This window comes from Nycticebus coucang, chromosome 5 (assembly GCF_027406575.1).
Source record: "Nycticebus coucang isolate mNycCou1 chromosome 5, mNycCou1.pri, whole genome shotgun sequence".
Classification (NCBI taxonomy): domain Eukaryota; kingdom Metazoa; phylum Chordata; class Mammalia; order Primates; family Lorisidae; genus Nycticebus; species Nycticebus coucang.
Window position 1 is genome coordinate 99,995,174 of NC_069784.1, and position 27,103 is coordinate 100,022,276.

Here is a 27,103-nt window from a genome sequence, read left to right on the forward strand (position 1 = left end):
ATTTGTATCTCTGCCTGTGTCATCGATCTTTCTCTTTACTGAATATTTCCTCCCAAATATAAATACACCAAGTCTCTCCTGTTGCAAACAAGACACCACTCCTCCATCTAATTGCTGTATAATCCTCAGTTCCTGCTTGTGTTCCCCTTCCTTTCATAGCCAGACTTTCTGAAAGAATGGCTAAAACTCCCTTTTTTATTTCCCAAATAATCTCCAAACCAAGGCAATCTGGCTTTGACCCCTGTGACAGTTCTATTTGAACTTGTTCAGGTCATGACACCCAGATATTTGGTCAAACATTATCCTACTTTTTTCTATGAAATTTTTTTTTTAAGATGAGATTGATATTGAAATTATTTGATAGACTTTGCATAAAGCAGATTGCTCTCCATAATACGATTGTACGTCATCAATCAATGGAAGATTTTAATAGAAACAAGATTGACATCCCTGGAATAAATGGGAATTCTTCCAGCAGACTACACTTGGACTCAAACTGCAGCCTGACTCGGGATCTCTGGCCTGCTGTCCTGCTCTGCAGATTTTGGACTTGTCAGCCTCCACAGTCTGGTAAGCCAGTTCCTTAATGTCTCTCTCTCTCCTGTCCTGACCTCTCTCTCTCTTTACACTTACACCCATTTTTGCATTTCTGTTTCTCTGGGGAGCCCTGTTTAATACAGTCACTACCTTGCTTCTCAGATTGCTCTTCTCCGTCTATCAGTAACCTCCTTTCTACCTACTTCTTCAATCTTCTCCTACTTTTTATTATTTATTTATTTTCTTTTTTATTTTTTTGAATCAGAGTCACACTCTCTTGACCTAGGCTAGAGTTCAATAGTGTCATAGCTCCCAGCAACCTCAGACTCTTCGGCTCAAGTGATCCTCTTGCCCCAGCCTCCTGAGTAGCTGGGACTACAGGCATGAGCTACCACATCAGGCTAATGTTTCTATTTTTAACTGAGATGGGTTTCCCTGTTGTTCAGGCTGGTCTTGAACTCCTGAGCTCACCTGCCTTTGCCCCCCAGAGTGCTAGGATTATAGGACTGAGCCGCCATGATCCTTTTCCTTCTCATGTCTTCAATTCCAGATGCGGTGGATAATTCTAAGATCCATCTTAGATCTCTTTCTTCAAATATATATATATTTGCATCCTGGTGTCAAGAAATGACTCCTTTATCTTTCCCCTCTTTTGTCCTTTGAATTTTAAGAAATGTTCTTGCCACCCACTTCAAAATTGAAGTCGGAAAATCCAAAATTGAAGTGACAATTCATCAATATGTAAAATTAACTCAACTTTATTATTGTCTGTATATATTGGTAGAATTTGTAGTTGTTTCTCTCAACATTCTAAATATATTTCAGTATTTCTGGATTTCAATGTTCATTGAGAGGTCAGCTATACCTTTTATTGTTTCTTTTAAAAATGATTCTCATTTTGGCAATTGCAAATTGAGTGGTGATAAACACTTTAGTGCAAATGACCTTATGATAAAATGATTTTTTTTCTTTCTGGGTAGATGCCTAGTAATGGAGTTACAGGATCAAATGGGAGGTCTAATTTGAATTTTTTGAGGATTCTCCATACTTCTCTCCAAAAAGGTTTCATTAATTTGCAGTTACTTTAAGATATTTGAAGATCTTTTTTTTCTTCCTTTCTTTACAATTTCTATTAAGCAGTTTTACTCTGATTCTCTTAAATATTGATCCCTTTTTAAAAAGAAATACCATCAGTTTGGAAAATGTGAGGCCATTATCTCTTTCAGTGATTTTTCTGCTCCCTTGTCTGTCTCTTCCTCTAATCCTTTAGTATGTCTCTTAGACATTTTCCTGAAATCCCATAAGCCACTTAAGCTCTTCACTATACATTCGCAGTATTTTTCATCCATGTTTCATTTTAAATATTTTCTATTGACTTATTTTCTGATATAGTAACCTGTAACCAACAAGCTGTTAACATCTATTGAATTTTTAGATTTCTACTGTTGTATTTTTTTGCTTTAGAATTATATTGCATTATCTTCGTAAACTTCAGATTCTGATGAAATTTTTCATTTTATTATTTAGTTACTTGAAGATATCAGTCACATTTAAAATTTGCGTCTGTTAACTATAAATGTGCATTATTTGTGCCCCTGTTCTATTATATAGTCTTTTCATCTTGTTTTTTCTTTACTTGGTTTTTCTGATAATATCTTATTGATTACCAGTCATCATATGTGAATAATTAGAGTGTCTGGATGATTCACATAGGATTTTCTTTAATTCTAATAGAAATTTAGGGTAGACGATCACATTAATTCTGTCTTAGGTGGAAAGGAATAAATTCTGGGCTTTTTACTTTCGTGTGGGCTGATCTATTTCCAGTTTTCCCTTGCGTCTACGGTATATCCTTTCAGGGGACCCCAGGGGTAGCCCAAGTTTTATTTTATTTTTTCCCTCCAGGAAAATCTTGACTGAAAAATTATTTCAGTGACTTAGAAGAAGAGTGGTGGAAATGGTTTTGAGAATAATAATTTGAGATTGAGTGCAATCACTGGGAATGGCTTCTTTGAAGCAGATAGCAGTGAAAGCAAACAGGAGTGTTAGCTAAAGACTCAAGTAGAGGGACTAAGTCGAAGGTATTTGTTTGTCTTCTCCTGAGCATGTAGCGTTGTAAGCATAAGGGAAAAAGGCTTAGAGGAGAAGTTTTGTTGGAAAATTTAATTACAGATTAGAGATAAAGGTGATAACTTTTATACCAAAAATTGAACTATCACCATTTTCCCCCAAAAGACAAAGAAAAGAAAGTCTCTTGAGTGTCTTTTCTACCTATGATTGCCAGAACCATCCCTGGAAAACATATCTCCTACATTGCTTTATTTTAGAAGCAGTGCACAGATGTGTCTGGGCCATGTAGATCAAGTGGCAGCTATATATATATTTTTTTTCTTTTTTGAGACAGAGTCTCACCATGTAGCTGGGACCAGAAGAACCAGCCTTTTTTTGTAGTTGCAGTTGTCATGGTTGTTTAGCAAGCCTGGGCTGGGCTCAAACCCTCCACCTTCAGTGTATGTGGCTGGTGCCGTACTCACTGAGCTATGGGCGCAGAGCAAAGTCGCAGCTAGTTTTATAGAGCAGTTTTATGAAAGAAAACAGAATAACAAGGCTTGTTTAAAACAACATACATACATGTTTGTGTGTGTGTGTGTCTGTGTTGTCTGCTCGGGGGGGAAGTAAGCTAAATATATGAAAAATTATAGTATGAGACTAGACTTTACCAATGGATAGTATCTATGTTGCACAATTTTAGTGATGTTAATAAAGTTTCTCTCCCCAAAATATACATGTATACATAAGCATGGATGGTAATACTAACTTGCACTTCCAGAAACAGTTTTCTTTGGGAATTGATGCTTCTTTTGGAGAATATTTATAGTACTCTTGGGAAGTATTATTATTGAACATTTGACATTGTAAGAGAAATTATCTTACTTGCTAAATTAGTGACAGTTAAGAGATCATACCCTACTGGGAGTAGAAGAAAATACGCCTCCAGTAGAGAGTAGAATTATTAGGGGGGGGGGAAAGGGGGAAAGTGCCAAAGGTAATCTGACCTGCTTCACAATTTTGCTTAGGGCTGGCTCTAAAAAGTGATCTGTTATTGACATACTATAATTTTTCAGTCATAAAATAAAGTTTTGGAGAGAAGACTACCATCCATCTAAGAAGATACCACTCCTGGTTTTGCATAAAATAGACAGAGGGCAGACACTGTCCTTTCTTTTGTATGAACTCAGAGCTCATTTCCTTAATGCCTTGACTGTTTTAGTCATCACGATTTGTGGCAAAAGGGATGTCTCCCTGGTAAAAAATCTGTTGCTAAGAACCTTGCTACAGTTTTTTCTATATTGAAATGCCTGAGATAGTTAACACTCTTTTTAGATTCATTAAATACAACCTAAACTGTAATTCACATGATATTTTTCTCTGACTTGATTTTAAAGTGACCCAACTTCTTTATATCAGCTCCCTTACCTTTCAGAGCAGAAGAGAGAAAGAAAGATGAAATTAAAATATATGAAATACATAAACTAGGAAACATTCCCCTTTGAAACCATGGACTATGTTAAACCACACTTCAGCAAACCCTATGAAACAATGTATTTAAAACATTTTAAACTGTTTATTCTTTAAACTTTTAGTTTTTTTAAAAAAAAATGTGTTTCTTTTACCTTGGGGTTATTTATGGATTATTTAGCCAAAAATCAATTTGTGAATGGAGTCATATATCCAAGCATTTGGAGTTTCCAGATTTTTAACCACAACCACTCTACAGCACCATTATTTTCATTATTTTATTTAAGATAGTGAGAAAATAATTGTATCAAACGTTTTGAATACTTTATTGACATTTTATTTAATCTATGTGTTACATACTTATAGATAAGTCACATATCAGCTGTTTTAAAATAAGTAAGATAAAACCAAGAAAAATTAGGTAAATTGGCCAAGATCATTCAAAAAATCAAAAGCAGAGCTAAATTTCTCCCCGAATTTGTGTAGAAGTCCAGGCTCCCAATCACACTGTAGTTTACATCCCATTACTTTTAAGAATGAGCACCACACAATCATTTTCTTTTCATAAGAAATCTACTCTCTATCACATGGAGAATAAAATCATAATATTATGAAAGCTCGTCTCTCACAGCTATGAAAGGATGAAAAGAAATCACTTAAAATGTATTTCCATATCCAGAATTTGCTTTTGTTTGACTGAATGAATGGTCACACTCGCTTAGGAAAATAAAAGTTGTAGTGAGTTTGTAAAGTGATATTTTCAACAGCAAAGGCGATCTTTTTTCTTTGCAACATCCTTAATTATTTCTACTTAATTTTACTGAGGGAGGTAATTTCACAAATTTAGTACTCTATAATGAGGGATCAATATTTTTCTTAAGGTGCTAATTTTCCATTAATGAACACTTGCTGTGCTAGATGGCATTATAAACTGAAGAACTTTTAAATTTAGCTAAAATATCTGATTGTGATCCTACCAAAAGGTAACATTAGAAAGCTATTGAAATAATCCAGAGCTTTAAATTCTTTTATTAAACACAATTAAGTCACTTGCTAATATATTCTAGTCAGTCATCAAGAGTCATAGTATACATAATATCTACTCACCAAATAAAATCTTTGACTTATATAGGGATTTCTTTTCTTTTCTTTTTTGTGTTAATCACTCTTTGCAAACTATTAGATTTTATAATATGAGATTCAATTTTGAGGTTCATTGTCCTATGTTCTTAAACATACTAAAACCTATCTTTTTAAAGTTATTTTAGATAATTTTTTGAAAATATTTCTGCATTACATCCAAGCTTTAGAAAGCAGTCTCTGCAGCTACAGGTATACTGACTATCCATGTATTATGACATGATGTTTCCTGATTTAATATTTCCTCCCAGATAGAGCTACTATGCTGCATTTCACCAGGTCCTTTTAGTGTTTTATTCAACATTTTAATTTAGTGTAACTGAAATGAACAGTGACCTACTCAGAATCCTAGAGCTTATGCAGGAATCTCAAGTTCATGCCACAGCTTTTAAGCTGAAATATGGCTAATTCTTCCTTGGCCCAAGTCCCTCTCAATGGAATGGTGTTCAGTTCCCAAAGGTTTCTTCTTTTCTCCTCATAGTGTAAGCATTACTGAAGTCCTTATGACACGTTGTAGCAGCTTCCTGCTTACACAAGGGTGTAATGATGCCAACATTGGTGTCCTTATCCTTCCTGCTAGAGTTGGGGCCCTTCACTGCTCTCAGTGTCTTCGCATGTAGAGATCTCTGATGTTCTTCTTGCCCAGCATCACTAATTCCTCTTTTGTTAATATCATATATTTTCATTTGTGTAAACCCCTCCTCCCCAACATTACTTGGGTGGAATTGTTCCCATCTCACCATCTCGACATGAAAGCGAAGCAAATGCTCATACCTACAGAACAAGTGCTGAGTAGACACATTTGCAGGATTCCAGAACTCACATTCTTGACTTCGCAGAAGTCTAAATTTAGTCTCTGGCTAAATGTAGCCCCTACAGCTAAATACCTCATGTTCTGCAATTTATTTGATATTTTCTCTAATTTGGTATTGTCAACTAAAATTTTTATTTTTATTTTATTTTATTTTTGAGACAGAGTCTCACTCTGTGGCCTTCCGTAGAGAGCTGTGACATCACAACTCACAGCAACCTCAAACTTCTGGGGGCTCTTGCCTCAGCCTCCCTAGTAGCAGGGACTACAGGTATCCATTGCAATGCCCAGCTATTGTTAGAGACAGGGTCTTGCTCTGGCTCAGGCTGGTCTCAAACCTGTGAGCTCAGACAAGCCACCCGCCTTCGCCTCCCAGAATGCTAGGATTACAGGCATGAGTCGCTGCACTCGGCCAACTAAAATTTTATTTTAAAATTATTTTATTTTATTTTTGAGTTTCTTTGAAGCTCTCTAAATATATATATATTTTTAATTTTGAATTAATGTAAGGGTACATGCAATTAGGTTACACTGTTTGTGTACGTTAGGAAAAATTTGAGTTATATTTGAGTCCTTTGCCCAGGAGGTATGCCAAATATCCCTGCACTGTACCCATTAGGTGGGAACTTATTAAGCCCCTTCCTCCCTTCCCCCCTGCTTGAATTTATCATTTTAAATTTACCCACATTTGTAAGAAAAAATGGAGAGATCATTTATACTTTTTACCTGGTTTATCCTAATGGTAACATCTTGTAGAGTTATAGTATCATATCACAATCAGAATATTGACCTCAATGCAATCAACCAATTTTATTTGGATTTCTCTGGTTTTACTTGTATTCTTTATACGTGTATATATATTTATTTCTATGTAATTTAATCATATATATACGTTTGTGTATCTACCACCATATTCCAGATGTGGAACATTTCCATCAACACCAGGATCCTTTGTATTTCCATTTCATAATGGTTCCTCCCCACCTTTCTCTGAATCCGCCCTCAACCTGTCTCTAAACCCTAGAAATAACTAATCTTTTCTCCAATTCCCACAATTTTATTGTTTTAAAAACATTGTATAAATAAAAATGCAATGTCATTTTGGGGGATTGGCTTCTTTTATTTATCCTAATTCCCTAGAGATTCATCCAGGTCATCGAGTGTATTACTAGTTGGTTCCTCCTTGATGAGTTCTGTTCCAGGGTTTGGATATATCACAATTTGTTTGATCATTTACCTAAAGGACATCTTCCTTCCTGGGGATTACTTGAGCATTTCTTAGGATTTCATCATGATTCCTTTGTGTTTTAGGTATATCACTTGTATAGTTTTCTTAGTGTTGCTCTTTTTTATTTATTTATTTATTTTTATTGTTAAATCATAGCTGTGTACATTAGTGCAATCAAGGGGTACAATGTGCTGGTTTCATATACAATCTGAAATATTCTCAATTAATATCGTAATGTATGTATGCAACTTATCATAGACTACTTCTCTCAGTGTTTTACAATTTCAAGTGAGTGAGAAAACTTTGCTTCTACTGTTGTTCCTTTACCCTAATAACTTTTAAGTTTTATTGTCCTTTGTATTAAAGTATATTATAATTTTGTCGATTGTCAAATATGATTTTGAAAATTAAAGGGGTTAATTTATTATTTATCCTCATATTTCTACTTTTTTTTGAGACAAGTCTCACTCTGTCATGCTATAGAGTGCTGTGTTGTCACTGCTCATACCAACCTCAAACTCTTGGGCTCAAGTGATTCTCTTGCCTCAGCCTCCCAACTAGCTGGGACTACAGGCCCCCACCACAATGCCCGGATATTTTTAGAGGCAGAGTCTGGCTCTTGCTCAAGCTGGTCTTGAACTCCTGAGCTCAGACCATCCACCCTCCTTGGACTTCCAAAGTGCTAGTATTACAGGCGTGAGCAACCGAGCTTGCTCTATTTCTACTCTTTCTATTCTTCTTCCTTCCTTCCTTCTGATGCCCACTGGTTTCTTCCTTTAATTTTTACTTTCCATTTGAAGAAACGACTCTATTTTTAAAGGACGGTTCTGTTAGTGACAAAGTCATTGAATTTTCTTTTAGTTGTCTAAGAATGCATTTATTTTTTTCTTTGTCTCTGAAGGATAGTATCACTAGATATAGAATTAATGGTTGAAAAAAAATGTTTTGGCTCTTGAAAAATGTATTGTTTCCTTCTAATTTTCTTGGCTTCAGATAAAGAATTTGTTGTCATTCAAATTAGCGTTTTCGTATATGTAATATGTTGTTTCTTTTGATTTAAGGATTTTTTTCTTTGTTTTCAGTTTTCATAAGTAGCAGTAGAAAACAAGTTTATGCAATCTTGTGTGGACCAGAAGTCTCTAATTTGATTTTAAATAGATTCAAATTCTTTACATACCATTACCCTAAGAGTTAAGCCCTAAGTGAGTTCTATAAAATTATCACTGTGATGTTATCTATCTAGAATTTTGAAATAAATGAAATATATAGAATAAGAAATGTTCATCTAAAACTAATGGGCATGTCAATTGTGACATGCATACAGTATTAAGAAATATTATGCTACTGTATTACATACTTAAAATATTTTAGGCTTTTCCCACTTTAAATGAATAAAAGATTAATATGCATGTTGCTTTTCTTTGTTATTTATGAGATATTTTTTAAAAAGTCAATTAGTGATTAAAGTTACAAAAGCAAGCAGTAAGGGCTTGCTTAAGACACATAACTATTTGGCCAGATGAAACTATTTTCTTGGATTTCTTTGGAAGTGGCCTTTGAAATATCTCCAAAGGAATATTTTTTTTATTTGGAGATAGAGGTTGCCTTCAAGTACTGTTCCTTTTCAAAAGACAAGTAAATCACAGAATTTTAGAATTGGAATTGCCCTTGAAGATCAATCTCCTTTTGTAGATAAGGAAATAGAAGTTAAATCAGATAAAGTTACTAGCCCAAAATAAAACTTAGAAACTTCAAATTATGTTTTAACTACTATACAATTTTACCTAGACTTTAGGTATTATAACATTAATTGACATGTGCCCCCTTTGCATAACATTAGGAATTATTTGGCATAAACATAAGAACCTTGACTTATTTATATGTATGTTGTCTAAGTCAGCTCAGTGGGTTATTCATTTTTAATTTTTGATTTCTCTTGCTAGTTTGTTAGGTTATCCTAGTTATATTCTGGCAATTTGATAACTATTGAGCAAAGTGACTAGCTCAGACAATTAAGTTCACAAACTCATCCTAGATAAAGTGCTGCATACCTCATTACTGAATATCATGATGGTCAACTTCAAAGTACTCATTTGGGGATGATATGCATTGACACCAGAGCCTAGTCCATCCTTCAATGAAATTTTGAAATTCTTTTTCTGGAATGGCCATCAGAGCTGTTGCTAAATGGAGTCTGAAAATTAGGTTCACAAACTCATCCTAGAAAAAGTGCTACCTAACTCATTGTTGAATGCTGATATGCTAACCTTCGAAGTACTCTCCTTGGCTATCAGATATTCAGCAATGACATATGCAACACATTTTCTAAGATGAGTTTGCAAACTTAATTATCTGACTTCAACTATACCACATTTTCTTTATCCACTCATCAATTTATAGGCACTTAGGTTAGTTGCCTTATTTTTTTTTTAATGTAAATTATGCTATGATAAATATTCACGTACAATTTACAAAACAACTTATTTTCCTTTGGTAGATACTTAGTAGTGGGATGGAGGATGGAATGGTAGTTCTAATATTACTTCTCTGAGCAGTCGTCACACTGTTTTCCAGTTGTACTAATTTACATTCCTATTAACATCGTATAAGTGCTCCTTTTTCAACATATCTGCACCAAAAACTTTTTTTTTTTTTTTTTTTTACTTTTTAATAAGGGCAATTTTGACAGAAGTAAGGTGATAACTCAGTGTGGTTTCAATTTCCATTTCCCTGATAATTAGCGATGTTGAGCATTTGTTAATGTCTGTTGGCTATTTGTCTATCTTCCTTTTTCCATGAGAAAAATCTCATGTCTTTTGCCAATTTTTTTTTGATAGGGTTCTTTTTTTTTTCTTGCTGATCTGTTTGAGGTCTTTGTGATTCCTGGATATTAGTCATTTGTTGGATGTATAGTTTGCTAATATTTTCTTTCATTATGTATCTTGGATATTTACTCTTGATTTTATTTTGTCTTAATTATTTCCTACTAGTTTTGATATGTAGTATTTTTTTACAAAATTTAATTTTAAGTATTTTAGTTTTTATAATACTTATCTCTCGATCCATTAAAATTTCCAACTATAAAAGCTTTTTTATTCTGTGTTAAATAAGATTTCTAACTTAATTATGTTGTGATTAAAGAACCTGCCTTGTGTAATACCAATTCTTCAAAATTAATTTAGTCTTGAAATAACATAGCACATGCTATTCTCTTAGACTGTATAGTGCTATCTAATGCATGTTTAAATTGTCAGAATGTTTCAAGTGTACCTAAGATTCCTGTAGTGTTTATATGTCCAGTAGGTTTTTTAACTGGGTTATTAAAATATTCTAAGACTTTATTATATATTGCTTTCTTTACCACAGCAATAGGGAAAGAACTGTTAAAATTTTCATCATGAAAATTTTTTGATTTTTATTGGTAGTTCTAATAATTTTCACATGATATAGTTGGGGGCTATTTTGCAGTGTATAGAAGTTTAGAATCATTATATATGGAGTCTGTGGAATACACTTAAAAAAGTCTTATTCTGTCACTGAAGCTGGCATGCAGTGACTCAATGGTATTTTATAGCATTCTCAAACTCCTGGCCTCAAGTGATCCTTCTGCTTCATCCTCCTGAGTAGAGTAGCTGGGACTGCAGGCTTGCATCACATCACTACACCTGGCTAATATATATATATTTTTTCATGTAGATACAAGGTCAACATGTGTTGCCCAGATTGTTCTGGAACTCCCGGTCTTAAGTAATCTTCCCTGTACAGTTTCCCAAAGTGCTGAAATTACAAAAATATTTTTTATCCTTAATAATGCTTTTTAAAATTCAATTAATTTTAATATTGATGTAACATGCAATAGCCATTCATATTAACATAGTCACTATAGGTTTCTTAGACTAGTATTTGCTTCATCTTTCCTAATTTTTCTCTTTTCAAACTTCATGTGTTTTATATTTTAGGTGTACATCCTGTTCACAACTTGTGACTGACTTTCTCAAATCCAGAGTGCTGTTTTTAACCTGATATATTTAGTACATTTATATTCATTGTGATTACAAACATATTTAGGTTTATTTTTACCATTGGATTTTGTGTTTCAATTTGTCCTGTATTTACTCTGCTATTCTTTGCCTTGGTTTTTCCTACATTTCCTTTCCTTGTTTTGCAGTATTTGTTCTCTATTTTTCTCTTTCCCTACATTGTAAGTCTATATCTGTATTTATAATATCTATTCCTGGAATTTTGTAATGTGTACTGCTCTCAGTATAATTTTTATTGCTTATAAATGATTTGTCTGGATGATTTTAAGATTAATGAAGAGTATTCTGTAGATTCTCTACAATGTGTCTAGATTTAATTTTTTAACATTAAATTATGAAAAGTTAAAAATGTATATGAAATTAGAAAAAGTAGCAAAATGAACACTGGTGAATAAAATAAAAAAAGTATCACTCAACTTCATCAGTTACCAGCTAATGACCAATCTAGTTCAACTACAGGCATCCTACCTCTCTTTAGATTATTTTGAGATGAATGCAAGACATGATATAATTTAATGTGCAACATAAGAAATGCAAGAGAAGTTTTCTAAAAAAACTACCATATCATTAGCACACACAAAAAATTATAAAAACATTTTAATATTATCAAATATCTGGTAAATTTAAAATGTGCCCAGTTGTTTCTTTCTTTCTCTCTCTCTATCACACACATTCACTAAATCAGAATCCAAATAAAGTCTATATATCACATATCCAGATAGAGTGATATGGGTTTTAAGTCTCACCTAAATTTTTAAACTAAACTGTTTAGCTGAGATATGGTTTCACATGCAGCTTTAAAAATTAAAATTCAATGCAGTCATCCTTTTTGTTTTTCTTGTTTAAAGAGTGTTCACAGTTTTTCCAGTGTCATGCTTCTTTTTTTTTTTTTTTTTTAATGTTTTGGTAGGTATTCTCTATTAAGATAAGTTTCCTCCTATTTACTTTTTATTTGAGTTTTATATCATTATCATAACCCTATCTCTCATCATGTACAAAAGTTAATCATCATGCCTGAAAGATTAACATGTAAGGCATGAAACCATAATAATTCTAGAAGGAAATGAAGGAAATACTCTTCTAGATGTCAGCCTAGGCAAAGAATTTATGACTGACATTCCCAAAGGGAAAGACAGCAACAACAAAGATAAAGAAATGAGACTTACTTATATTAAAACACTTCTGCACAACCAAAGAAACAATCAATAGAGTGAATAGACAACCTTCTGTGCCGCACCCCCGGCATCTGGCCGTGGTGGGATGGCTCTGTCCGCGTTGTAAAGTACGTGGTTAGGCGGTCTGTGCTCCCCGGAGCGTTACCCCCAGTCCCCCTGGCTTGCAACAGCAGCGCATAAGTTGCCTAGCATGCCTTTTAGTGAACGTAGGAACTCATGAGGTGCGGCATAAAAGCCTAAAACCTGTCTAAAACCTGTTTGTCAAGTTTAAATGCCTGATTGTTTTAAGGAACTGAGGATAAACACAATGACTTACTTGTCCATAATCTCATATAACCAAAGGAGACTTAATGTCTCCAAGGGAGCACGCTCCCACCATGAATGTCAGTGAATTGAGACAATGTATTGAGAGAATGCAGAAAACGGCAAACAAAATGTTCCATCACGATATGCACACCCACCATCCACGGTGCCTCTCACAGAAAAACTTTTCTCTAACACAACATGCACTATCACCATCTGCAATAAAACTTTACTTAGAAAAACATCTTACTTCACTAATTTTCATATGTAACACAAATCAATAGAGTAGTTTAATGTTTAACAAGCAATTAACTATGAATCAAAATATAGTTACTAATTAGAGTAAAAATATATAGAAGTAGTCAAGCATTATACATAAAAGAATATGTTCAGCTGTTTTTAAAAGAGATCATAAGAAACTGAGAACAATTACAGAACTAAGAGAAGTTACAAGCCTTGACATTCCTAGATAAGGGGAAGCAACCAGGTGTTACTAATGAAACCACTTCCCTAGAACAAAAACCTTGAAAAAATAAACCACCTCCCTCCAAAGAGCAAAACCTTGAAAACATATAATGCATGATAAACCACATATGGAGACACAAAGATAATTGGAGACACAAAGATAATTTGTAAGCATAAGCAAAATAATGATTACATTGTTTTAACCCTGGAAAGAAAATGTATAAATACCAGACTTAAAAATCAATAAAGTGCAGCTGCTTTCTTCATCACTCGGTGTGTAGCAGTCTGTCATTTTCATCCTGCGTCGACCTTTCAATCCACCTGTAACGTTCACCCTGAACACCCTCGGACTGAGGCCCATCGACTGGCGGTCCGTGACAGCTGGCGCCCTCGAACAGGGACTTGAAGGACAGGTGATCTTTCTTTTTCTTTCTTTCTCTCTTTTCAGATTGAAGGCGACTCTCACCAGGGAGCTGCAGTCCCGCCGGTAAAGGCTGACCGGTTAAGTGTGAGTAATCAACAGGTACCATGAGGCACGCATTGATCAAAGAGGAACGTATATTCAGTGTCATGTTACAGCATTTGTTAGTTAAAAATGGGTTCAATGTGTCCCTCAAACGGTTGGAGGAGCTTATACATTTTCTTATTAAGCAAGGTGCGGAGGAGCCGTACCAAGACTTTATTTCAAGGCTGGAAGAAGCCATTAACAGAATGCTCCCCCCGTCTGAGGGCACATCACTGTTGCTCAAACAGTTAGAAACATTCATGGATGCCTCACCAGCAATCGTACAGGGAATGGCGTTTGCTGCAGCAATGCAAGGTCAGAAATTCAGCGCCTATGTTAAAAATACCTTCAATAAAGAAGGTAAGGGGCCAACAGCTCCTACCAACACTTGCTACAATTGTGGCAAGCCAGGACGCATGCAGAAGGACTGTAAACAGTCCCATGCCAATAAGCCGAGGGGGGACCCACCCGGCTTATGCCCTCACTGTAAGAAGGGCAGACACTGGAAAAATAAATGTAAATCAAGGTTTCATAAGGATGGAACCCCCTTGAATGACAAGGGTGACACTGATCCTGAGGATCAGGACGTACGGAGATCAAAAAAACTAGCAAAGGGGCATTCTCCCAGCCCAGGCCCCAAGGGAGAGCAGGCTGTAGCTTGTAAAACACAGCCTTTATCTACATTAAATCCTCAAGCCCCTGAATTTACTATTCATGACCTTTCACGGGGCACTCCTGGGAGTGCAGGTTTAAATTTAGCAAGTGAAAGAAATGTCTTATTATCCAAATGGGACGGTGTTACTTTAATCCCCACTGCAGTAAAAGGGCAACTTTTGCCGGGGACAGTTAAAATTATAATTGGGAGAAGTTCAAATTATACTAAAAACTTTGAAGTTATTCCAGGAGTAGTTAACTCAGATTCAGAAAAGACAACGCAGAAGAAGACACCAACGGCTGCTGCAAGATCTCACCCGCCGCTTGGAGAAAATGAAAGTACACTCGCCGATAACAAACAAAACCACCGGGCACATTTCCACTGGCTCCAAGACGGCTGAAAAGGCCCAGCGGGGAAGGAAGCTGAGGGCCCCCCTGCCCTTCGTGGGGCGGGCCTGCCTCCCAAGTGTTACAACCCCCAGACAACAGCACTGGCGGAATCCCAAGGGTGAAGTTTAAAACCTTTATTATTGACCCTTTACCACTAGTAATTTGTATAAATAAGAAAAATATTTTTACAAACTGAATCTTTATCAACGAATAAGATTCTTGCCTTTTAAACCTTCTAATTATCAGTTTGGCTGAGTGAATAAGTGACTTCATCGTAAACTGGAATCCTGTTTAGTGGAAAGTGAGTTTTTGAGAATAAGAGAAATTAAACAGAAAGGAGAATGACATTGTGTAAAGAAAGAATCTTGTGTGATAAATTTTGTCCTGAAGCAGAATAGTTATGTAAGAAAGTAAAAGACAGAGCAAAAGTTCAAGAAAGTTTAAAATGTTTGTAGATGGTCTGTGCAGGTTAAATGAAACTCATAAAAGAAAATTTGTGAAAGAATTTACATGTAATCCAGTTAACTATGTATTTCCTTTAAAATCTTTTAACTTGTAAAAATAACCAATTGTATTGCTTCTTCTGGTATATTTCATGTAAATAATAGATTGCTGAATGTTATGTTAATTATAAAAAAACCTTCTTATGTACTATTACCTGTAGACTTGCAAGATGATCCTTGGTATGATAATTCTGCCTTACAAGTTTTGCATACTGTTAATCAATTAATTCGACCTAAAAGATTTGTAACAGCATTAATTTTAGGTATTTTAGCTTTAATTTCTATAGTTACTACTTTTGCAGTGGCTACTACCGCCCTAGTTCAAGAAGTTCATACAGCTCACTTTGTTAACTCTTTAAGTAGCAACATTACTCTAACTTTAATGACTCAGGCTAGTATAGATAATAAACTTGAAGCTAAACTCAACATCCTAGAGGAAGTAATGTTAGCTCTCGGACAAGATATAAAGTTCATACAACATAAACTTCAAACTAAATGTCACTCTGCCTTTCCAGCTATCTGTGTTACTCCTTTACCTTACAATCTTTCTACTCCTTGGGATAAAACAAAGGCACATTTGCAAGATGTGTGGAAGGATGATGACATTACACATGACTTACATACCCTTCAAAAGGATATCACTGCCATCAGTGAAGCCCATCTACCTGATACGTCTCTCGATGCACTGGCTCAGTCACTCTCTGACAATCTTAAATCTTTAAGTCCTTTATCCTGGGTTCAGTACATTGTGTTTATTGTCATTATTGGATGCCTGATATTCTGTGTTGTCTTACTGTTACCATGTCTCCTTCATTGTGTCTTTTCCTCCTTAAAGGCTGTTCGCCAAGACCTCTTTGAACTACGTTTCATTAACAAAAAAGGGGGAAATGCCGCACCCCCGGCATCTGGCCGTGGTGGGATGGCTCTGTCCGCGTTGTAAAGTACGTGGTTAGGCGGTCTGTGCTCCCCGGAGCGTTACCCCCAGTCCCCCTGGCTTGCAACAGCAGCACATAAGTTGCCTAGCATGCCTTTTAGTGAACGTAGGAACTCATGAGGTGCGGCATAAAAGCCTAAAACCTGTCTAAAACCTGTTTGTCAAGTTTAAATGCCTGATTGTTTTAAGGAACTGAGGATAAACACAATGACTTACTTGTCCATAATCTCATATAACCAAAGGAGACTTAATGTCTCCAAGGGAGCACGCTCCCACCATGAATGTCAGTGAATTGAGACAATGTATTGAGAGAATGCAGAAAACGGCAAACAAAATGTTCCATCACGATATGCACACCCACCATCCACGGTGCCTCTCACAGAAAAACTTTTCTCTAACACAACATGCACTATCACCATCTGCAATAAAACTTTACTTAGAAAAACATCTTACTTCACTAATTTTCATATGTAACACAAATCAATAGAGTAGTTTAATGTTTAACAAGCAATTAACTATGAATCAAAATATAGTTACTAATTAGAGTAAAAATATATAGAAGTAGTCAAGCATTATACATAAAAGAATATGTTCAGCTGTTTTTAAAAGAGATCATAAGAAACTGAGAACAATTACAGAACTAAGAGAAGTTACAAGCCTTGACATTCCTAGATAAGGGGAAGCAACCAGGTGTTACTAATGAAACCACTTCCCTAAAACAAAAACCTTGAAAAAATAAACCACCTCCCTCCAAAGAGCAAAACCTTGAAAACATATAATGCATGATAAACCACATATGGAGACACAAAGATAATTGGAGACACAAAGATAATTTGTAAGCATAAGCAAAATAATGATTACATTGTTTTAACCCTGGAAAGAAAATGTATAAATACCAGACTTAAAAATCAATAAAGTGCAGCTGCTTTCTTCATCACTCGGTGTGTAGCAGTCTGTCATTTTCATCCTGCGTCGACCTTTCAATCCACCTGTAACGTTCACCCTGAACACCCTCGGACTGAGGCCCATCGACTGGCGGTCCGTGACACTTCTGAATGGGGGAAGCTTTCACAAACTATACATCCAGACAGAAGCAAATATCCTGAATCTCTGAAGAACTCAAACAAATCTGCAAGAAAAAAGCAAATAACCCCCCATCAAGAAATGGGCAAAAGACTTGAACAAATTTTTCTCTGAGAAAGATAGACAAACAGATGAAGAAATGCTTAATATCATTAATGCAAACTAAACCCACAATGAGATCGAGATTTACCCCTGTCAGTTATTACCCCTGCTTCTATCAGTTATTGTGGGCATTAGCAATCTGCGGCCACCATAATCCAATGTCAGGATTTAGGAACTTGTCTGCTCCACCCAGCTGACTGAAAGCTGAAATGAGGTTCATGTGAAGTTGGCTAGCTTCAGGTTAATTTTTGTTTGTATTTGTATTTAAAGCAAGAGTTAGTATATAGATGGGATAAATTCTCTTGTTTCTAACAAACAGAATTATTTTGCTTACCTATTTAATCATAAACTTCTAAAATGTATTCTCTGATAGGTTCTGAGAGTAAAGAAACAATCCTTGCTCTTCAGCTTATCTTAGTAGAAAAGACAACCTAAGTAATCACAGAAATCCAGTGTTCTAGGCAATATGATGCAACGGCAAAGAGTCCCGTAGCAGGGTCTCCTGGGCTAGGTTGAAGAGTCGAATCATACAGACTCCCTAACAGATTTTTAATGTGGAGATAGTGATGTCACTTCCCAGGTAACATGACTCTAGAGGTTTAAAGCATAATAGATTCCTTTTGGGGCTCTTGAGATCCTGGTAGAGTATTTAAATGGAAATGATGAGTCAGTTTGAGCTCAGCAGAGCAGTTTATAGAATCATCTATACACAGCTATTGGACCCTTTAGAGTAGGTAATTAGAGAATTGGGGAACTTGAAAAACAGGAAATAAAAACAACTAACGTAGACATTTTTCTGCCAAGAAGTTTGAATGTAAAAAGATTTTCCTATGTTTTACTGTTCTTTAAAAATCAAATTTTATTTTAATTATTTTTTCCCTCCAAATGGTAATACACACACATTGTAAAACATTTGTCAGAAAATAAAGTAAAATGTTTAGAAAAATTAGTCACTGATGAACAGAATAACCAGAAATGATCATATGAATATTATTTTATATGAAACTATGTTCTTTGTACCAGTATTCTTGGTTACTGAATCCAGAGCCTTCGCAGTAATTTTTCACATGCAATTGCTTCTAAGACTCTCCCACTCCTCTTTGAAATTCTGATCTAAGACATTCTGTGTAGAGTATGAGAATCTGTGTGTCTACCCATCTCGCTTGGTAAACCTGATGTAAAGCAAGTTGGGGCCATTATGTCTTAAAGGAATTCCAATTTTTACAATATATCACATGAGTTTATGGCAATGTTTTTAAGTGAGTTTCTTGGGGCCATGGCTCTGTGGAATATTCTCTCTATCTCTGTCTATCTCCATATCTAAAATATCTTTTCTGTGCCAAAGCACTAAGGATACAGAAACGAAAAAGACTATTGTCATTGCCTTCCTATGGTTTATGCACATACGTATGTAACAGATTGTGAAAAAGCTTTGATAAGCTACATGGCATTGTGTAGAGAATAATAAAGAAGACTTGCATGGGAGGACAGTTTAAAAATTACTAATGGACCGGTCCATCATTCACTTAAAAGCAAAAAGTATTTCGCCCCTTGCCTGGTTGGTTTCTCCCTTTCTGTACTCTTGAAAGTGTAGACTTCACAAACTGTTTCTTAAGGGTTCTGTGGACAAACTGATAGAATGGAGAGCTGGAGACAAAATGAGTGAGCAGGTGTAGGAGTACAAGAAACTCAGAACTGGAGGATACATTAATCTACATCATGGAGTGTAGTAAATAGGAAAGAGAAAAAGAAACTGATCTACGCAGGGTGGCAATGGGGAATGAGATTTTCAGTCTCTGGACCTGCAGGGAATCTGCAAAGTGCGAAGAAAAGGTATAAAATACAAAAAGAAATAAACACTGTCTATTTGGATCTCCTGTAATGTTTTGGAGCCCTGTGAATAATAAATATCCGTAAAGTGAATTTGTTTGTTCAAATACGCTTCTTGAATATAGCACTTTAGTACAAAGCCATATAGGTCTCTAACTCAAAGTGCTTGGGAGAGGCTTACATATTTAAGGGGACTTATCTGGAGTTCCGAACCTAACATAATCACGTAAGCATATTTTTATATGTACGTGGGAACAACAGTATAAAGGGAAAGAGATTAAGTGAACTTGATCCTTCATGGCCACTGAACTGTGCTTGCTGGTTAAAAAGACACTGTGCAAATGATGCCAAGGACAGACATTGTCAGATCTAGGAAAATGCAGCACTCAGGACTGATAGACCGTCAGGAGGGTCAAATCTCTACAGCACTGAGTAAGTTAACTAAATTGAATAACACCAAAACACTTCCCCGAACATGATGAGTTGAAAATTAATTTAGTGCTTCCTGTATTTAGGCAATGGCTGAATATTGGCATTCCTTGAGATATGAAGTCATTTTTTACAGAGAGAGGAAGTCTGGTTTGCTTCGATTTACTCAGATTTATAATGCCCACCCTAGGGATTTGCTCTCCTGCGGGACTCAAAATTAATGTGGCTTATCCACTGGAATAGGCTAATTTGTACTATAATCCTAGCATATTTTTAGAAAGCACTGCACCCATTTTACATGTAAAAATGTTGAATTGGGTGGAGGGCATGTCACATTAATGGTGTAAAGATTGACAGGTTCAGGTTTAGAGAAATATTCATTATTTATATGTGATTTTGAAAATAACTGCTTTCAGGTTATTATTGGAATCAAAGGCAAAATTGTAGACATTAGAATGAAAATGTGGCAGGGAAGCCAGTAACTGGAAGTTGGGTACTGAATCCCAAATCATAGTGTCCAAGCAACCATACAGTGTTTCATAGGACATCTGCTAAGGGGAAGAAGGGGGACATTTGGAGGTTCATCGATAATTTATGTTTGGACAGCTTTTACTCACAATGGATAAGCTTATTACTTTGGGGTAATAGTATCTCCTCCTAAAGTTCAGACCTGAGGTGGACTTCAGAGCAGCAGCTGACTCATATTGCTGCTTGAATAAAGATCCCAGGTATGCAGCTAGGGCAGATCTAATGAACCTCGGCTGGAGACGACACTCTAAGATTTGCTTCTAGTGTGGTATGGTGGTGACAAAAAGTAACTTTACCACAGAAAGGAAGGGGTGAGTAAGGAGGCAGAGATGATCTAGTGCTTTATTCAGGGATGATAAGGAAATGTGATGAACTTGTATCATTGAAGTCTTGTCTCAGGCAGGAGAAAGGGCACAGTGTTGAGTGGGGACATTTTTTGTTTCCAAGGAAAAATTTTCATTTCCCGGTGTGCCAAAGAGGACTTGATCTTTGTTTACTCACTTTCTACTTTCCCTCATTTCTGACCATTGAATATGATAAGCTACTGTAACTAGGTTCATTGATTCTGTAAATTGGAAAACAACAAAACAAAACAAAATGTAGAAAAAGATCCATCACATCAAAAATAAAATACCGAATAATTTGGGCTTAGAAGCTAAACTGATATACACAATAAAATACTGAAAATGAGTAAAATAATTAGGAGAAAAAGGGACAGAGAGACCGAGGGACGTTAGGAGATTTTTTCACAGAGAAGGCGATCATGGAATAAATCACTGGGAGAGGAAAGAGAATTACGTAATTGTGGCAGATTAGATTTTCCAAAGATGATTGCAACTTCTTGCATCCTGTGTGACCTTGACATTATACCATGAAGAGGGGAAGATATGCCCATTGCTCTGGGATCTTGGGCTGCTCTCTGATCAAGAGTACAACACAAAGGACACTATGTGACTTTGGAGTCCAGTTCAGATGCGGCTGGGGAGCCTCCACCTGTTATCCTTAGGACACTTGCTCCCTCTCAGAGTACAGCCGCTGTGAGACGAGAAGCCCAACTGCACAGAGACACAGCGATTTGTTGTCCCAATTGACAATCTCAGCTAGGCCCAGCCTTTGAGTTATCCCACCCCATCTGTCACATATGAAAAACTTCTAGGTGATTCTAGCCCAAAGCCAGCTGAGAATTGAGACATTGTGGAACAGACGCAGCCATCCTTACTCTGCCCCTCCTGAATTCCTGACCCACGGAATCTGTGAGCATAATAAAATGACTGTTTTTATGCCAGTGATCTTGAGGTGGTTTATTATACAACAACAGATAACAGGAAGAGTAATGCGGTACATTTGTATTCCTCTAATGATCTTGATGAGATTTAGTAAAAATAGAATTATCTTTTAATTACATTTGGTTGTAGAACAGTGCATATTGAAAGCACTGTGGCTTGGAAAACTGCATCACACAGAATGGATACTAATGTAGTGAACTTGATTTTCAGTTCAGTTCAACTAGCATGTGATTAGTGATAAGCACATAAAAAGCACTTGCCAAGCATTCTAGTTTTGATTTTATCATCTATTTAAAGGGCAAGAGTCTAGCCAAGAAACGTTCTTTAGGTAATACTCTTTAAAGGCCCAAGTTTAAGTTTTAAGAACTTTAATTTCTAGGAAAAAATGCTGATGACCACGTAGACTTTTTTTTTTTGATGCAAACTCACTAACAAAGTCTGTGACATATTATTATTGAAAAATATACAATAAACATGTCCCAGAAATTTTTAACAACTTTGGACTTCCTTATCAGGCACAGACATATAATTCGTGAAAATTTAAATGGCTGTGGAAAAGCACTTTTAATTTTCCTGTTAATGCTAAACTGTCATTAAAATCCATTTGTGATATTTTTATTCAAGTAGTTATTTGATTTTTGCAGTAGAAGTTATTTTTTTCTCCTACGAATTGCTCTTTACCTTTTTGATCAGTTGGTTTGCTGTTACCTAAAAATTTGGGCTATCACCTTCTTCTGTAAAGTTGTCATCCAATCTAATGGAAATCTGATTGAGGAAGATTGTCTTAATCACAAGCCCATATTGGGTTTATTTTTCCAGAAACCCAGAAGGCAATTGGCATGTCACAATGAATTCTGACAATGAATTTTGTTATACTCTAGGGTCTCATAAATAAGATTTTACAACAGTATACCCCAAATAAATGGTATTTTATTACATTTTAACATATCCCAGGGGGCACACCAAGAACTAAATATGAAATCACTATATTATGTCTCAGAATATCAAGATGAATCAGAACCAGTCTTAACATACCAAAGAATAAATTGTATATTATTACATTTTAATACACCCCAATGGACACACCAAAACCTAAATATGAAATCATTCTATTTGGCCTGAGAATATCAAGATGAATCAAAACCAGTCTTATTTGGCCATAGAAGCTGTTAAAGCAAGTTCTTTCTTTAAATGAAAACATATTTCTTATCCGTGCAGCAAAGTCCAATATCCTATGGAACATAAGCTTCTTTAGAATAAGAATTAGAAAAATACCAGGCGGCGCCTGTGGCTCAGCAAGTAGGGCGCCGGCCCCATATGCCGAGGGTGGTGGGTTCAAACCCAGCCCCGGCCAAACTGCAACCAAAAAATAGCCGGGCATTGTGGCGGGCGCCTGTAGTCCCAGCTACTCCGGAGGCTGAGGCAAGAGAATCGCTTAAGCCCAGGAGTTGGAGGTTGCTGTGAGCCGTGTGACGCCACGGCACTCTACCCGAGGGCCATAAAGTGAGACTCTGTCTCTACAAAAAAAAAAAAAAAAAAAAGAATTAGAAAAATACCAAACTGCTTTTTCAAGAGAATTGTTTTTATTTCCTCCAAAGTTTGTGTAAAGTAAGATGTAACAATTCTTTGAAAGCTGTGTTCCTACTATTCAATGCAGATCAAAGTCTTTCACCATGTTGGGCACATAGTCAGCCTGTGAGCATTTTTTGCTTGAAATGAATTGAGTTCCACATAGAGCTAAAGCTTGGGATTCCCATGTATCCCAACACAATAGTGTTGATGGATGTGAGTTGGATGCCTCCCCCAGGACTGCTGCCAGTTAAAAATAAATAAATTCCTCTTTTACATAAACTCTAAAACTGTAAGCATCAAACTCAGTACCCATTGGTATTCATATAAAATGTACTTACGCTGTAGTAGAAACCAGAGGATTCCCGGAATCTCACTTTTAGTACCACTACTTTGGGAGGAGAAGAGAGTGAGAGCCCTCAGGCACGTGGAGATGTGTGCAAGGTCAATTTGAGGTGAGTATGGCCCAGCATTGGAGGTCAGAGGAATGTCACCAAAAGCTTCTGAGAGTGGAAATAACAAGATGAAGACCTAATCTCACCATCACCCATGAATTTACTTATTTATAAATATTTCTATGTGTCTATGCTGTACTGTGAAGTGCTAGGATAGGGTGGTAGCATAGGAGACATGACCCTTTCCCTCATAGGGTTGCAGTCTCAATCATAGTTAGATGGAGCAACACTTCTTGCAAACAAAGAAGCAAATAAATACTTGAGTGTTGATCTAGAGCTATTTTTAAGCATCAGAAAAATGGAAGTTTCTACAATAAAGGAGAAGTATCTGGCCCTGTTGAGTGCCTTGGGATAGGAAATAGCATTTGGAAATTGCTCAAAAATTATGAAAAAGATATAAAGGTGTGGAAAATAATTCATAATACAGTGTCTTAAAAGAAGATCAAAAACTACACCTTAGATGAATTCATATTAGAATGTGATCTTCTAATTCATTCTATTATTTTCTTCCTCATGTGAGGGATCTCATGCTTGCTTTTTAACATTTTGTTTTTAGCCACTTAAAAGTTTGGATTATTATACTTCAGGCAATCTCTTCTCACATTCTTCCCTCGATGCGGCACAGTCAAATGTCACAGAGCTGGGAACCAGAAGACTTTACTGACACAGGTGAGCCACTTTTAGCTGCATCTCTAGGGGATCTCCAAAATCTCTTTACCTCTCAAAGTCTGTGATATAACCACAGAGGGGCTGGAGAGGCAGACCACTACTTCCTAGCTGAAGAAACTCAGACAAGTTTCTAAAACTCCTTTTACCTCAATAGCATATCTGTGGTTCAGTGTTGTGGCTGCCTATAACTGTGAGGAAGGAGCAACGTGGCTTAACCATCAGCAAAGAGTGAATGCCCTACTCTGTGGAGACTGATTAAGAGCGTGGGGCAGCGTCAGAATAGGCGATACTGTTTGAGTCTCTCACCATGGAGGGAGCCATTGCAGCTTCTGTAAAGGGCCTGGCAATTGGGCTTAGTTTCATAACTAGAAGAGAGGAAACCAAAAGGAGAAATTTCAGTGGATAGAAGTGGATCTCTCCAGAGGAAACTGAAGTAGGGACTCAATCTCGTAGCGATAGAGTTTAATTTTGTGGGTTGTACTCTAATTTATGTGACACTCCTACAGAAGGCAACATTGCAAATGTTCTTTTTGCATATTTCAGTCTATGGAAAATTTATGTTCTCCCAATCACCAGGTTGGGTCTCTAATACTCATTCTTGATCGCTACTTGATTAGCTTATGAAATCTTGTTTTCAGAAACATGGAGACTTTCAGTAATTTCTGGGTTAGAGTTAAAATGAGCAATCTGGTCAGCTTGGTTCGAGGGCCTGCAGAGGCCAAATTCTGACAATTAGAAACAGAAGACAAGATTAGATAGAAAAGAGAAAATAATGATTAAAGCTAATTTACACATACTTAGGATGTAAAAGGAAGCTATAATGTTAAAACCAAAACAAAAACTTTCACACAAAGTATATATTCTAAAAATTAGTTATTCACCTATATGAATTTCCAGTATTTTCTCCAAAAATACTATAAAATGACTGATGTATAAATCCAAGACTGGAGTTATGGTCAATCTCTTGGATATGTAAGATTTAAGAAGTGGGATTTTTAATATAGCAAAGGAAGAGCTGTAGGTAGTCATCTGGGGTGGGCGAGTGCTGTGCAGCGTATTGGCTTTGCGGCACTTTCCCTCCTGGAGCGCGTATGGCTCACTTTAGCTTTTTTTTTGTGGACTGCTATAGAGCTCTTATTTTGAGTTTTCGGTCACTGCTGTATGGGAAGACATATGAGTCCATACTGGTTTGTCTCTGATTCAAGTAAAGAAAAAAGAAAGAAGAAAGGCAGCAAGAAAAAGAAGAAATAGGAAGAAAAAGTAAAAGAAAAAAACAGTTGAGATCAATTTTGTGCCCCTGAACATAGCCACACTGCTATTGAGAATGAGGTGACCAGGGCAGAGTCTGTGATTCTGGGAATTTGAGGCAAGGTAGGTCTGGTGTGGAAGTACAGCTCTAGGCTTGTGGACACAAACTAGAGTAGATTTTAATTGAAATGAGGTATGGAACTGGATTGATAGTGAGTTAATTTGGGTGGCTCCTGTGGCTTAAAGGAGTAGGGCACCGGCCCCATATACCAGAGGTGGCGGGTTTACACCTGCCCTGGCCAAAGAACTGCAAAAAAAAAGAAAGAAAAAGTGAGTTAATTCAGTAGGACAGAAATAGATACTCTATGAAATAGATACTCTGAAAACTTGGACAGGACAGGTTTGGAAGGGGGAAAAGCGTATAGCAATTGAATTTGGAAAGTACGTTATCAAAGAACCCAGTCATTTTTGATTTTCTTAAAATTTAATAATTCCTGAACAATGTATTTCAGAATAGAATTCCTGAAGTGTTATACTGACAAATAAATCTCAGGTGGAGATGGGACATGATGCTATTCCGTTCAGAGGGCAAGAATTAAGGAGATTTATCTAAATTAAAGTTTTCTTTGGGTTAGAGAGAAATTTTCATTTCATCTCATTTGTAAAGTAGGATGTTAATTCTAAAGAAGAGATTTTAGATGATTAAAAAAAGAGAATACTGTAAAATGCATCGTGTATGCTCTTTGGTCCAACAGATGAATAAAACAAGCTTCTTTGTCCTGTAGGCTTTGAATATCAACTGTGTTTAGGAATAAAGGAAATGTGAAAGCGTCATTGCACAGATAGCTTTAGCTAATACGGAGCAAATCACAAACTATGTGTAATTGTTATAAGATACAATTCAAACAGTTACTGTCCAAACACATGAAAGCCTTTAAATTGATAAGTCACATATAACACACACACACACACAGATGAAGGATTAAATTAGGAAAGTTTCAGAAGAAATAAAAATGCCTAATAAAACATGTAAAAAGTCATCAGGGAAATGCAAATTTTAAAAATGAGATTTTTTTTCTCAAAACCAGGAAAAAAAAGAGCTTATTAATATCCACTGATAGTTATGGTAAGAAAAACTAGCTGCTCACCTACGTTGTTGGTAGAAATTTGCATAACTTTCTTCAAGGTCAAGTGGTACTATTAACATGGAAATGCACCTAACCCTCAGCTCCAGGTTTAACTTTAAGCTGAAGTACTGACATGAAAAGCCAAAGACGCTTGTACAAAGGTGTTCAAAGCTAGTGAGTATATGAGTTATAATATATGGTTTGTCATCATGGAGTTTCTGTATTAGGGAAGTTAAGAAATGCACCTCAGAAAACTGTGAATCTAGAATATTTAAATGTTCTAATTCAAATGGTGTGTGAATATTTAGAAGGAAAAAAAGATAAATAGGAGCTGAGTTTCCCAATAAAGAGAGTAGGTAAGACTTCTGGTTAATAAAATTGTTATCTAACTGTTATTAAAACGCGTGCATTTACTAAGTTGTATGAAGTCAGAGTTTCTGGTCTGTTTCTTGTATTGCTTTTCCTCCAGGTCTGAAACAGTGCCCAGCATAGAATAATGAGCACGTGTTTGTTGAAGAAAATTAAATTATACAAAACTGTGTAAAATAATGGAAATTCTCAAATAAGGAAGTT